Raw genomic sequence first — 15,247 nt, 5'->3', positions numbered from 1 at the left:
GGTGAAATGCACGCTGCGCTCCCAGCTGCATCCAATCAGAGCTGCAGCAGTGAGTGCGTCATCCTGTTCTTCCCCAGTGATTTGCTTATTGAATAAAGGTACATTTTTTTTGTTCACATTTACCTGTTTATTAAAATTGCTGTCAATGTTCATTAAAGTAAGCCCTCCCCTGAAAATAAGCCCTCTGGTGTTTTTCTGTCCAAAAAAAAATAAGACAGTGTCTTATTATCGGGGAAACACGGTATTGTGTTAAATTTAGTATAGGGGATGAGAAGGTAGGAAGGAAAGAAACATTTATTAAGCACCAACAATATGCAAGGCACTGCCCTAAGCATTTTACAAATATGATCTCAGTCGATCCCCAAAACAACGCTGGGAGGTAGGTGCCATTTTCACCTCCATTCTATAGGGGGATGGAAGTCTTGACTTGCCCAGAGACTAAGGATCTAAGGCTGAATTCGGACTCAGGTCTTCCTCACTCCAAGCCCAGCACTCTATTCACTGTGCCATATAGCTGCCTCTAGTGGGGATTGAACCTGGGATTTCATTGGCATAGGAACCGCCCCCCCCCCCCAAGATAAGGACACTATCTCTATCAATTTTAAGATTGGCCCTGTCTCTGCTACCTAGTCTTAGAGAGCCGTCTAAGGGGCACTATGGGATTGAACAACTTCCCCAGTGTTACCCAGTTAGTATTTGTTAGAGGAAAGAATCCACATTTTCCTGTCTCTGAAGTTGGCTCTAAACATTATCCCAAATTGCATATAACAGAACTACCCAGTTTCACATACATTCCTCTTCTGTTTTCTGATATTGATCACCATGCTTGTGTTTGTAAGCTCAACATCAAAAAGAAATCAAAAAAGGAGGTTTGGGATGAATGAGAGAGAGAGAGAGAAGGAGAGCCTAGGAGGTTGGGGTCAGATGGGGAAATCTAAGAGTGGTGCATCCTGGTGGGTAGAATAGTGAGAGGTAATGGGAGGTGTGGGCATCCTCAGGTATTCTGAAGGAGAACTGAGATCAGGTGAAAGCAATGGGCAGGAGTTTTGAGGAGTGTGGTGAGCTAGTAGGCTCACCATACACTAATGAAGTTCCCAGGCACAAGGATGAGCATAGGGATTGGCACAGGGGTATTGGGAAGTCTAGGGCTGGAGAGGTCATCCACAGATGTAATGTCTCCTCAGGGGATCTGGGTTTTTGTGAATATATGGAAATGGAAGTCATGGGAGAAATATAAGATAAAGGAAAGTATATTGCAGAGTCAACAGGGATCTCTATTTGGATAAAAACACAGTTCCTCAACAATGGATTCTTTAAAGGTTTTTTTGTCTCCTTAACTAGGGGCAGGGCTGCAGGGGAAAATGAACATGCCAGGCACTGTGCTAAGCATTTTACAAATATTATCTAAGTTGATCCTTATAGCAACCCTTGGAGGTAGGTGCTATTAAGATTCTCATTTTACAGTTAGAGAAATTGAGGCAGTCAGAGGTTAAGTGATTTGACCAGAGTCACTCATCTATTAAGTGTCTGAGGCAGGATTTGATCTCAGGTCTTACTAATTCCAGGTTCTTCTCTAGCCACTGAACCACTTAGTTGCCTCATAGCATAATTAAGGTATTAGGTCATGAGCTTCTGGATGAAGGCAAGGGGAAGGATAGGATGGAGAGGAGAAATGGAGAGTCTAATTTTGGGACTTAGGTAGTTGGCTAGTAAGGAACAAGACCAAGACTGGCAAATGGTCAAATAGATGTGGTGGAAGTGAGTTGGAAAGTCTTAGTCAAATGAGTTGGGAGCAGGTACCACCAGTGAAGCAAAGATCCAGTTTCTAAGGAGCCTAGTAGCCAGGATCAAGATGTCAGGCCAGGTGGGAAGACATATTAACTGGTGCAAAGTGAAGTGAGCAGAACCGGGAGAACATTATACACAGTAACAGCACTATTGTAACAAAGATCAACTATGAAAGACTTAGCTAATCTGATCAAAACAATGATCCATGACAATTCCAAAGGACCCAAGATGAAAAATGCTATCTACTTCCAGACAGAGAACTGATGGCATTTGAGTGTAGATTGAAGCATATACATTTTTTTACTTTCTTTATTTTTCTTGCAACATAGGTAACGTGGAAATATGTTTTGCATGATTTCACATATATAATTTATATCACATTTTTTGCCTTCTCAATGGGTGGGGGAGGGGTGGAAGGGAGGGAGAGAATTAAAAACTCAGAATTTTAAAAAAGAATGCTAAAAAAAGATGGAAAAATAGTACAAAAGAATGCAGGCCAGGGAAGGAAGGGTTTGAGACTTAGGTAGGTTGGTCTGACAGCAAGGGGGGGGGGGGGGTCAGAGCTCAGGACAGGTAAGGGGAAGCAAAAAGAGTGGATACTGATGCCTTTGATTCTTCTGGTTTGAGGTCAGGACTTTACCAGAATGCAGACAGACTTGGTTCTGGAGGGTGCTGTCCATGTTGGCACTTCTGGCTGAAAGGGACTATGACAAAGATTGGGGAAGAGGTGGAAGGGAGGGAGGAAGGGAGAGAAAGAGAGAGAGAGAGAGACAGACAGACAGACAGACAGAGACACAGAGACAGAGGCAGAGACACAGAGAGACAGACAGACAGAGACACAGAGACAGAGACAGAAGAGAAGAGAAGAGAAAGGGGAGAGAGAATAATGAGAAAAGGAGAAGATTGGAGAAAGGGCGAATAAAAAGAGTGGGAGAGAGAGAAGAGAGGAAGGACATGCCCCGGGGTTCTATAATTCTTAGTTCTTGGCCCCTCTGGAAGGGTGAATGATCCAGGAATGCCTGCTCGCCTGCCGAGCTTTCCAAAGAAAAGGACAAGAAAAAAAAGTATTTTTCAAGTTTAAAAAATTCTTCTTTTTTATGAACTTGGCTCTTCCCGGGCTGAGTTTTGCCTTGGTGAGTCACCAAGCCCAATGACAGACAGGATGGCAGAGGCAACAGGAATAGCCTATGAAGTCATCTGGTTCGGAGCCTCTTGCTGGACCCCCTGGAGGTGTCAGGACCCTGTGGCTGGGCCCTGGGCCCTCTGTCTGTGACTCAAACACTGGGGGTTTCCAAAAGATCCCCAGGGCAGTGGCAAGCAGAGGGCATGTCACAATCTAAAAGCTATTAGGAAACCTTCCCCTAGAAAACTCTGGCTGCCTGTTGGGGTCCTCCAGAGGTCAGGCTGTCATAGACCTAGAATGTCAGGGCTGGGAGGGGCTTTAAAACATAGAATATCAGGGCTGGGAGGGTCTTAGAACAGGGAATGTCAGGACTGAGAGGGTCTTGAAACAAGGAATGTAGGCAGTGGAAGGGACCGAACGGTGTCTGATGCATAGAAGGAGTTCAGTAAATGCTCCTTAATTGATTGACCATAGACACTAGAGCTGGGATGGTCAGTGGCATACCTTTAGAATATCCCATACATACATAGGATGCTAAAGCCCAGGAGCAGAAGAGTGATATGCTTGTGGAAACGCAGGGATTTACCAGCCTCCTTGTAGGACAAAGACTGTGGGCTTTGGCATCAGAGGGCCTGGGTTCAGATCTCAGCTCTTCTGCTTCCCAGCTGCATAACCATGAGCAAGCCCCTTATTTCTAAGTCTCATTTTCCTTATCTATGAAATCAATGTCGTGGGACTTGATGACCCCCCAGTTCCCTTCTCGGGCAGAGCTATGATCCTATGAGTCCCAGTTCAAGGCCCTTTCTGGGACATCAATGTCCTTCCAAGGGTTGTACACAAGCCAAAAGTTTATTTTCATTGTTTCTGAAAGGGGAGAGAAATCTTACTCAGAAAAAAAAACCCAACCCACAACACTAAAAACAACCCAACAACCAACCCCAACCCCCAAACCATGCATGTAGAACAACAGTCTATAAAACATGACCCTTCGGAAGGAGAAGGTGAGGGAGTCACACTGTGGGAATCTGGGGATTGGACTCAGCAGAGGTGGGTGGCTGAAGTGGGGGAGCTGGGAAGGCATCTCTTGAGAAAATGAGCTTTCTCAATGAGAACCAGATGGGCCATGTTTCTAAACAGGCTCATGGAATGTCGGAACTGGAAGGAAGCTTGGAGATGACCAAGTCATTTGGCAGAGGAAGAAACTGAGGGCTGGAGAGGAGGTAAAGTGCCCGAGGTCCCAGGGTGAGTCAGCAGCAAATGGTGAGCCCCAAGCTTCTGTTTAGGCTCTTTCCAGGACTGGCCCCCACCTCAGTCTATCACCAATATCCTTCCTCCGTCCCCAGTGGTACCATGACAGCGGGACTTAGTGTGATGGTGCCACAATCTCGATGGTGCCATGTGCCTTCTGCTGGTAGACTGTAACCCCTGCATACCTTCACCTGCGGTGAGATTCTTGACTGTGTTCTCCAATAAATTCTCCGCAAAGCAGGGTTTTTCTTTCACCTTTTAAAAATAATGGCAGTCTAGAAAGTCCTTCCTCCAAAAGAGTTTTTAAAAATACACCAAATAAAATGCATGAGATTACAAAGGAAAGCAATGAGATTGAACTAAAGATGGAATTTTTTCCCTATCCAAGTTCAAAGACTCCTAGAAGTCTATCTGTTCGCCCAAGTTGAGCCACAGAGAGGCCACCAGGTGGTTTTCTCTGCCTCTTTTGACACCAAGCGGGCAGCATTGCTGTTCTTGGGCTGTCTACCAGTTGGCCCTTACCCCTGATGTGTGATTTGCCCCTGTGTTCTGCTATTATGCTTTGGGTCATTAACAGTGGGGAGGGAGTCTTCCAGAATGTGGGAGTCCATAATTCACAGCCACATTAGCATTACTGGAGGGAGTGTTAATGCAGGATTTTCTGTTTGCAGAAGACCATGCACTCAATGCAGCCTCTGACGCTGAGATGCAGCAAAGCGTCCATCACTCCTCTGTTGCTTATGCTCATTTTGGCCCAACAACACCAAGAAAACCCAGGTGCTCCATCAGCCACCACCACACCATCCACATGTGGAACCATGGGTTACAGAAAACGGAGAAGTTTTGAATGCTTCCGGTAAGTTCACTTGCCTTGGCAGGGTACTTTCCAGGGACGTACACCGTGATAATGAGGTTGACACACACACGGCGAGACCTAGCTCAGTGTTTGGGAGGCTCTGAAGGAAAGTATGGGAGAGAAGAAGTATTAGACTGACTACCAGACTGAAGATCTACAGAGCCATGGTGCTGACCTCAGAGTCATATGCCTGTGAAACCTGGACCGTCTACCAGCACCAGCCAGGAAGCTGAATCTCTTCCATTTGAATTCTCTTAGGAAGATTCTGAAGATCACCTGTTGATAAGGTACCAGATACTGAGGTCCATACTCAAACTAAACTGACAAGCATTCAAACTCTACTGCAGAGAGTGTAACTCTAATGGGATGGCCACATTGTTTGAATGCAAAATGTAGACTTGTTCATTCACATGGTGGTCAGAAGAAGCGACTCAAGGACACTCTCAGGATCTCTCTTAAGAACTTTGGAACTGACTATGTGACATGGGAGACACTGGCACAGGACCACTCAGCACGGTGTGCCCACATCAGAGAAGGCGCCGTGCTCTACGAGTGAAGCAGAACTGAAACAGCTCAAAGGAAACATAGGATGCGCACATTTGGAGAATCCAGCCCAAATGATCACACAGACTGTTCTTGCCTGACCTGTGGTAGAGCCTTCTGAGCTCGCATTGCTCTGATCAGCCAGCTGGACAAACTGAAACTTGACCCAGGCATAGTGATGTCATTTTGGTCCTCCTGGAGAACGAAGGACAATAGCCAACCACCCAGCATCACCAGAAGACAGGTGCTGGTAGGATGGACCTTAGTGGCCAGAAGTAGCTTGAGATCATCAAAACCCCTGCTCATTTCTCCAAACTTCCCATGGCAACATCTATCACACTGGGTTCAAATCCCACCTTTGATGCTTACTACCTGTGTGGCTTTTTTTCTCTTTTCCCTCAGTTTTCTCATCTGTAAAATGAAGGTGGGATTGGACTAGTCAGTCAATCAACAAACATTTAGTAAGTGCTTACTATAAGCCCTGGAGATACAAAGGGAAGCCAAAGAAAGTCCATGCTCTCAACGGCTCACGGTTCAGAGGCCCCCGAAGGTCCCATGGGACTTTTGATCTATGATCCTATGATTCACCCACACTTTGTCGGTTTGGTTCTATACTTTGGAGTCATTGGGGTATAGGGTGGTCAGTGGTAGTCATCTGCCCTCCTTCTTTCACCTTCAGCCCCTTTCTAACTGCTGGCTCCTTCCTTTCTCTCTTGACACACCCAAGTCTTCTCATTCCTTGAAGACTTTCACTTTCACCCCTTAAACTGGGTCCCATATCTCTCCTCCCTTTCACAGCCAAATTCCTTAAAAAAAAAAAAAAGCTGTCTGCCCTTCCTCCCTCACTCCCTCCCTTCCTCCCTCCACTTCCTCTCTCACTCTCGCTTTGCAATCAGGCTCCTGACTTGGCCGCTTGACTAAAACAGAGGCTTAGAGACTTCCCTAGTGGCCCCTGCTCTCCCCTCAGAAGCAGGCTTCCTTCCACCCTCACCTCTGCTCACTACCCTGTCTCTGACAGCACAGTCCCCAGGCCGCCCCCAGAAATGTCTCCTTCAGCTCCTCGGCCCCAGATTCCCCAAAGGGCCAGCCTTGTGCCTCATCTTCCCCAGAGCTAAGGAAGCGCTTCCAAAGGTCTAACCTAGACTCCTAGTTACACCTTAAGCCTGTTTCTGCTTGTCAGGGCTGACCTCATGTATGAACAGTGAGAAGGTGGCTCCCTTTCCATCAGGTGGGACACAAACTTCTCAAATAGCTCCCTTGCAGGCTGGCCTCCGTTTTTGACAACCCCTCAATGTGAGTCAGTCCTTTGGGCATCATTGCATCTGTTAAATGAGTCAGAGCAGGCTCTTTTGGGGGCAGAATGCTAAAATTTTAGTCAAGAGGGATATCAGAGGTCCCCTAGTGTGTCCATCAGCAAGCATTTATTAGGCACCTACTATATGCCAGGTGGGGCAGCGGGGTGGCATAGCAGATAGAGAGTTGAGTCTAGAGTCAGGAAGATTCATCTTCCTGAGTTCAAACACCAGCTTTGTCACCCTGGGCAACTTAATTCTGTTTGCCTCCGTTTCCTCATCTGTAAAATGAACTGAAGAAGGAATGGCAAGCACCTCTAATATCCTTGCCAAGAAAACCCCAAATGGGATCACAAAGAGTTAGACACAATTTGAAAAATGACCAACAAGAAAAAGCTGACGGAGGAGGGCATTCCCAGTGTGGGGGACATGGCCAGTGCAGAGGTACAGAAAGGAAGGGTGGAAATGGGGCGGACCATTTTGTCTGGACTCTGGAGAGTGGGGAAAGAATAACATATAATGGCGCTTGTTTCAGTAGCGTATATACTAAAACTGGACCAATACAGAGGAGATGAGCAACATGACCTGCCCAAGGATCACACGCAAATTTCTGAAGTTCAATTTTAAAAGAAAGAATAACATATAAAGAAGTTGGAAACACAGGGAAGAGGTTGCTGGGGGCTTTATCAGTCAATCAGAAAAGTACATCCGGGGTGTCCAAAGGTCGAACTGCACTAAGACTCTGTTTGGTATTTGATCCTTGAGGCAATAGGGAGCCACAGGAATGTAGCAAGTACTGGGCACAGGGTGAGTGATTTGCCCAGGACCACCCAGTTGGTGAAGAGCATGAATCTGGGTCTTCCTGATGCCCTGTCCAAGTGTGCTATTCATGTCTCCGTCCATCTACTGGGGTCCCTGTGCACTAAGGCTGTGGGGAGGGAAATGGAGAGAAAGTGAAGATACAGTCCTTGCCCTTAAGGAACTTGCAACCTGGGGAGACAATGCATAAGAAGGAGACAGCCAGAAAGTAGTAGAATGTGGAATGGAGAATGTGGGACTGGAGATTCAGAGGGAGGCCAGAGAGGCTATGGGCTGGGAAACATGGCGGGGAGGGGGGGCGGATGAGCCTTGAAGGATGAGTGGCGAGAAGAGATCTCGGCAGGCAGAGCCCTGCTATAGCTTAAAAATCTTTCATGAGCTCACTTTTATAGCGAAGGGGAGAGAAAGTGAGGCCCAGGGGTATGCTGGGGTTTGCCTGAAGTTACTCAGGGTTTCTAGCTGTGTAAGAAGGTCTTTACTTCTCCCTCCACCTGCCTTGTCCATCCCCAAGGTCTCCTCTTGGCCAATAACAACCCCTGGGGCTGCCTCCAAACAGATGGCCAATGAGTACTCACTGGGCTCCCAATGCCCAGTGGGGGCTCCCTTCAAGGCCCCAGGTCAGACCTCTGTGGCCAGTGTCTCAACCTCTGCCTTTGTCTTATCTCCTTAAACTCCCTGTCTTGGAGTAGTCATGGTCCAAAGCACACTAGGCAGACGAGCCTTCTGCACCCTGGGACAGAGATTCCCTGCAGTGGCCCCTCAGGGGCTTGAAAAGCGACCTTCCCCTTTCAGAAGTCATTCCTTTCTATCTGCTGCTTACATATGGAATACTTAGCTCTTCAGCTTCAGGCTCCCCACTGCCCTTGTGTGTTTAGCAGAGACAGAGACCAGGTGGTGGGGCCCTCCTTCCTGCCCCTTCCTCTTACTCCATCCATCATCATCTACAAAGCAGCATTCTAAGAGCCATGATCCTTCCTCAGCTGGACTCATTTCCCAGCAAGTTACAGGGAGAATTTGTTTTTTAGGGAGGAAGGTCTATAATTTCATCAGCCTGGGTATTAAAAATCCCTTCACTGACACTTATCAGCTGTGACTTACAATCTTAAAAAGTTAGTGACTTATCCAGGGTCAAACAAGCCAGTGCATGTTACAGACAGGCAGAAGCGTGCTAGTAAATGTTTAACAACCAGCTCTCAAAAGAAAAGTCCTCACGACACTTTTAAGTTTAATTGGCTTTATTAACATCTCCTTCATCACTTCATTAAGTCTAGACAATTCACAAAACAACAAACCAAGCCCTGATTTGTAGCATTTGCCAGATTTCTGAGAAGTAAAGACTTATACCAAGAATTTAACAATCAGATTTTGGGAACCCAAAGGAGCTAGTTCTAAGACTAAATCCAGGCCTTCCTTGCTCTGAGGCTCCTAAATCTGAGGCTGACCCTGAATACACTGGCTGTGTGATCTCGGGCAATTCACACCATGCCACACCATGCTGTGCTGCCTCTAAGGAGGGTGGACTTAGATGAATGGGAGGGGACAATGAGCTCTTCTGGCACAGGCAGAAGGTTCTCCTGATCTCGCCATCTGGAGCATCACAGAATCACAGAGTATCAGAGCTGGATGGCAACTCACCTCTGTCTAGTCCAACCTGAAGCCAACCATTCCCCCTACAACACCCAGACCTGGTGGGCATCTGGCTGTCTTTGCTTGAAGACCTCCAGTGAAGGGGGGCTCACGTCGTCCATTTCACCTTTGAACAATTCCAATTGTTAAGAAGGTTTTCTTGGCCTCAAGACCAAATTGGCCACTTTTCAACATCCACTCAGTGCTCCTAATTCTACCATCAGGAGGTCCAACATAACAAGACCCATGATGGCCCTTCAAATACTTCAGGAAATATATTGAATCCTCTGTCTACAAAGTAAAACTCCAGGTGCTTCAGCAGCGACTCATCGGGCATGGAATTGAGGCCTTCACTGAATGTGGACTTTCAGTGGCGTCCCCACCAAAGGGAAGGAGCTGCACTGAGCTCTTGCCTGCTAACCCACCAGACCAATAAGTCACCATCATTGCCATCATCATCATCATCATCATCATCATCATCATCATCATCTAATAGTAATAATATCTAATATTTATAGAGTTCTTTACATATGCATGATCTCCTTTGATAATTTATATTTGGAAGTTCATAATTGAGACAGCTGATGGTCTTTGTTTAAACTCCAAATAGGTCAATTAATGAATTAATCTGACAGAATGAACAGGGAAGTCATGTCCTCTGCCCTAAGGCATACACAAATCAAAACAGCCCTTAGCAGTGAAACCTTGATTTAAAACCCTCTAGGGAAGAAGGTTTTTTTTTTTTATCTTTGACTGGCATTGTAGAATAATAATGTCACACACTTTTAGAACTTTAGTTTACAACATTAGCCCCAGTCAGTTCAAGTCCAAAGCTCCACTGGACCGGCACCTTGTGGCTTCTGGACTATGCTGGCTGCCATATGCAACCTTGGAATCCTAGGCTCCAGGTCAGGGATTGAATTCCTTTCACTTTGACCTTTGAAGAATGAAACAAGACCAAGACCCATTTCTCAGCCAAAGGTAGAGGCCAAAGACCCTCAGGTGCTCCCTGCTTACTATGTGATTCTGTGAATGAAGAGTCCTTTAGATATCAATGCAGGAAAGAAAGATGAGCTGCACTGTCAGGTCATCTCAGAGACACAGACTGCACCAGCCATGCAGCTGGTGGAAAGAGACTGCTCCTAACCACATGGTAGGCTGACATAGAATGTCCAACCAGGTGCCAGTTCTCCTGTCTTCCGGGAACAGGTCTCCAGGGCCTCCAGTGAGGGTGATTCCATCATAGGTGATCAGGACACACACAAAGCTGTTGTTACACTTGTCTTACATGATTTTCACAACAGTGTTGAGAGTTAGGAAGAAAAGGGATCAGTATTTCTCATGAAGTAGCTGGGTAAGCTAAGGCTCAGAGCTGAAGTCAAGTGATTCACCCAAGGTCACACACTGAGTCTTTGGTGTACTCAAGTGGAACTCCAGAGATGAGAGACTTGGTTATTTAAAAGTCCCTAAGAGCGTGGCCAGTTTTAAGCCAGCCAATCCCAAACTCCCCTTCAAATTCAATCTCAATCAGAAAAATGTTTTTGCATTTCATAAGAGGACACAAGGCAAAAATGCGCTTTTATAATTAGTAGAACACATAATTAACATGTCAATACCTTATTACCTCTGTTATTTGCTCTTTGTTTTCTGTGACTATCAATTAGTTGTGGGAAAACAATTGATCAGAGGAGTAGGGAGACCTACCCCTCTTCAAATACTTGGATGAATGAGTGAATGAGTGAGTGAGTGAGTGAATGGAGCAGAAAGTACCTTCCCTCCTCTCCAAAGACCTTCTAGTCTAGTAGGGGAGGTGAGGGAGACACAATGCTCTCACCACCATGTTAAACCAATGGATGAAAGAAGGGAATAAGTACATAACACTTCCTGTGTGCCAGGTACTTGTGCTTACCTCTAAGAAAGGTTATCTCCTTTCATGAACCAATCCACAAAAATTTATTAAGTTACTATGTGCCAGTCAAAGTGCTATGACCTGGGGATGCAGGGGAAGTGAGGAGGCCTTTGCCCTCAAGGATCTTCCATTCTCACCAACGAGACAACTGGGGGACAGGGTCTTCTTTTCCCAAGGGAGGGGTGGTCATGCCAAAGAATGCTTCCTCCCTCTACAATGAGTCCAAGTTTCCTCTAAGTCCCCTTCCTCCACTGCTTCCCTCCAGCAAAACACATCCCAATTAATGGTCATTTAAGCACCTTTTCCTGATTCCCCTAACTGTGAGAGTCCTCTCTCCCAAACTCCCTTGTATTGAAGTGGATAGAAGGCTGGGCCTGGAGTCAAATCCAGCTGTGTGACCCTGGGCAAGTCACCTAACCTCAGTTTCCTCAACTATAAAATGTGTGTAATGGCAGCACCCATCCCCCAGGGTCATTGTGACAATCAAATGGGAAAATCTTTGTAAAGAGCTTCACACAGTACCTGGCACACAACTGATATTTAATAAATGCTTAATTTCCTTCTCCTGTTACCTTCCCTCGTATTTAATAATGATATTTGTATTTATTAACTTTATACTCTATGTATTTTGAGAGGTACTGTCCCCCCATCAGAATGTTGGCTTTATTATTTGCAATCCCAATGTATCTAGCTCATAATAGGTGCAAAATAAAAAGCTTACTGATTGATATATCCATTATTAAATTGGGTCCTTACCTCAACCCTACAAAGTACATACTATAAGTCTCACCCCCATTTTATAGATGAGGAAATCAAACTTGTAAGGAATAAAGTGACTTGTCAGCTAGAAAGCATTAGTGGTAGGATTTGAACCTTGGTCTCCTTGATTCTAAGCAGAGCATCCTTTACTCTATACAACAGTGCCTTCTACATTGCTGTGGCTGCCAGTTGCCACTTGGTCTCATTCATAGTTGTTGAAGTCATAGGATTCAGGGCTGGAGGGGCCCTTAGAGGTTATCTTATCAAGCTCTCTTGTTCAACAGATGAGGAAACAGAGGGTTAGAGAAGCGAAGGGACTTGAAAAGCATCACATAAGTGACAGAGGGAGGGTTGAATGCTCTTTCTCCATTGTCCTGATGAATATCTGGCCACTGGACCCAGATGGCTCTTGGAGGAGAAAGTGAGGCGGGTGACCTTACACAGCCCTGCCTCGCTTAAATCCAAGTCAACTGCAAGTGACGTCATCATCCCAATGATGCCTTGGTCCTCTTCGAGAACAAAGGGGAAACACAACAAGAACAGCACGACCTACTATGTTGTAATAGTCACAAAGAGCCGACGGCAAGAAGTCCCGACCTCCATGTTCTTCATCTCCACCCGAGAAAAAAAGTGGGTGATTCTCTTTATTAGGAAGGACTTCATTTAGACCCTGGGGGGAAAAAAGCAAATGAGCATCTGACAGGATGAATAAACCTTGGGAAAAAAATCTCCTAAGAGATTAAATCATTCAACAAACATTTATTAAGCTCTTGCTGGGTGCTAGGGCTTTATCTTCAATCTCCCCCATCTCACTTATCTTCGCTCTCTCCCTATTTCTCCCCATGTGCTGGCTCTGCTCCTAGTCTATAAACATGCCCATGTCTCCCCCATCCTTAAAAACAACAAACAAAGCTCACCTGATTCATCCAGTCCCTCTAGTTTTGGTCGCATTTCTCTCTTTCTTTGTGGGTCAATCCCTGGAGAAGGCAGACTCTCATAGGTATTTGTCTCCTCTTACTTCTGAACTCTCTATACATCTTCTCTCTCCAAAGTTACCGATGACCTCTTAATTGCCAGATCCAAAGACCTTTAGCATTGTAGCCTTTAACAATACTAATCGCCATCTCCTGGATACTCTTTCCTCTCTAGGTTCTCAGGACACTATCCTTCTACCTGTCCGACGGCTCCTTCTCCACCTCTTTCACTGTCTATTCTTCCTGGTCATAATCATCAGTGCTGGGTGTTCCTCAAGCTTCTGTCCTGTACCCTCTTCTCTTCTCCCTCTATACTGTGTCACTTGGTGAACTCATCACCTCTCATGGATTCAACCGTCATATCCATGCAGATGATTCTCAGATTTATTTTTCTAGCTGTAATCTCTTGAATTTCCAATTGCTATTGCACACCCTGAATTGGATGTCTTGTAGACATCCTAAGCTCAACATATCCCAAATTGAGCTCATTATCTTACCTATCTTGACCATCTTTCTGGTCACCCAGACTTATTTCCCCCCCCCCCCCGCCCCCATCATGTTGTCTTATCATTTCTACTTTTCTAACATCTCTCCCATGTAGCCCCTTTTCTCCTCTGTGCCAACCCCCGGTGCAGGCCCCCATCCCCTCACACCTGGATGATTGCAATAACCCAGGAGTGGGGCTCCTGCCTCAAGTCTCCCCTCACTCCAGTCCATTCTTCATTCAGTTGTCAAAGTGATCTCCCTATAGTACAAGATGGACCAAGTCACCCCACCTACTCAATCAACTACAATGACATCCTTGTTGCATCCAGGATCCAACAGATCCTCTCTTTGGCATTCAAAGCCCCCAACAACCTGGCTCCTTCCTGTCTTCCCAGACTTCCTCCACCTTCCCTTCCAACCACCTCACATACACCATGATCCAGCGACATTGGCTTCCTTGACCATTGACCAACACCATGCTCCATCTCCCTGTGAGAGCATCATCTCTGGCTGTCCCCCAGGCCTGGAATTCTCTCCCTCCTCAGCTCTACTTCCTGGCCTCTCTCAGGTGTCAGAAAAAGTCCCACTTCTGCAAGCAGACTCCCTTGGTCCTCCTTCATATTAATGCCTTCCCTCCGACCATTGCCTCCAATTCAGCCTCTGTAGGCCTTGTTTGTTTGTACTTGCAGGCAGCCCCCTTCCTCACCCCCCCATCAGATTGTAAGCTTCTTAAGAGCAGGGACTATTTTTTGTCTTTATTTGTAGCCCTAGTGCTTAGTGGCACGTAGTAGGGGCTTATTAAATGTTGGTTGACTGATTGACTGAAGAGCCCTGTGTGAACCTGGGTGTGTATGTGTGTGGGGGCAGTGAGTGTTATAAAGTTTACACAATACCTTTTCCCTGTCCTCCTGCAGTTAGCAGTCAACAGTGAGGAAAGTTACACATAAAGATACCTATTTTACAGGATATCACAAGGTAATTACATTAGCAAGGTGTAGATAACTGTCCAAGGGGAAAGGCCTCAGGGACAGCCTCCTAGGGACAGCTAAGACATGCCTCATCTCTAGGTTACTTGGGAGCAGGAGGCACTCTACTGCCCCTTTCCTTTCTTCTCTTGCCAGTCTATCTGGGATGGATCTGGAGGCAGGGGGAGCAGGAGGCAGTGACCCCTTAAAGCCCCTCCGAGTTCTGGCCACAAGCCCCAAGCCCCGGTGACCACCAAGAGGATGGGAAGGAGGAAGCTGTTGCTCAAGGCCTATTTAATCCTTCAGGGGATGGAGATGGGGCAAGGCCTGACTCCCCAAATCCTGGATAAGGAGCTGCTTGGGAGCTGGGTGGGGTCTGAGCGAAGCCAAAGCCCAGAACAGCCTCTTTTTCCCAATGGGGAGTGACTGGGATGGACTCTTTTTCCTGGTGCCATCCTGGCTGGGGAGCAAGACAGGGTCAGGAAATAGAGTCACTGAGAAGAGGCCATGGAGGATCATTCACAGGGAAAGATGGTGTCAGGGAAGGTAACTGTGGACTTGGGGGTGTGCTGGAGCCAGCTCCAACTGGCTCACACAGCCCAGCACTAAATCGTCCTTGTGAGTGTTTGTACTTTGGGAGCAGGCAAATGCTGCAAAGCAGGGCTTGATTTATTATTTTGTTGATTTGCACACTTAAGAAAGTAAACGAAGAAAATGCCAATAATGCAGATAGTACTTGAAAGTTTGTCCTGTATATGCCAAACGATTATAAATCATAAATAAATAAATTATAAATAAATAATTCAAGAAATATGTGTGTGTGTATATATACATACATACAATTTTGTTCACTTCTTCT

The 15,247-nt window shown here is 46.2% G+C and overlaps 1 long non-coding RNA gene and 1 other non-coding gene across 3 annotated transcripts in view; both read left to right on the top strand.

Moving 5' to 3' along the window:
* The window catches only part of LOC138146132 (uncharacterized), a 15,871-nt gene extending 9,573 nt beyond the window's left edge, over nucleotides 1-6,298 (top strand). Inside the window, exons 3-4 of one of the 2 annotated variants that reach the window (XR_011164400.1) lie at nucleotides 4,049-4,131; nucleotides 4,831-6,298. This is a non-coding gene — a long non-coding RNA (uncharacterized lncRNA). Of the gene's footprint in view, nucleotides 1-4,048; nucleotides 4,154-4,830 lie in introns of both variants that reach the window. The other variant, XR_011164399.1, reaches the window with a different exon arrangement.
* Nucleotides 6,299-7,372: 1,074 nt separating this feature from the next.
* On the top strand, nucleotides 7,373-7,475 carry LOC138146279 (U6 spliceosomal RNA). Its single transcript, XR_011164445.1, has one exon. It is a non-coding gene; the product is annotated as a U6 spliceosomal RNA (small nuclear RNA).
* Nucleotides 7,476-15,247: the final 7,772 nt, after the last annotated feature.

The sequence above is a fragment of the Petaurus breviceps genome, unplaced genomic scaffold (genome assembly GCF_028583685.1).
Source record: "Petaurus breviceps papuanus isolate PSGF00001 unplaced genomic scaffold, PetGlider_PUasm1.0 139, whole genome shotgun sequence".
In the NCBI taxonomy this organism is placed as follows: domain Eukaryota; kingdom Metazoa; phylum Chordata; class Mammalia; order Diprotodontia; family Petauridae; genus Petaurus; species Petaurus breviceps.
The sequence above is the reverse complement of the archived record's forward strand: the minus strand, read 5'-3'. Positions and strand labels throughout refer to the sequence as shown.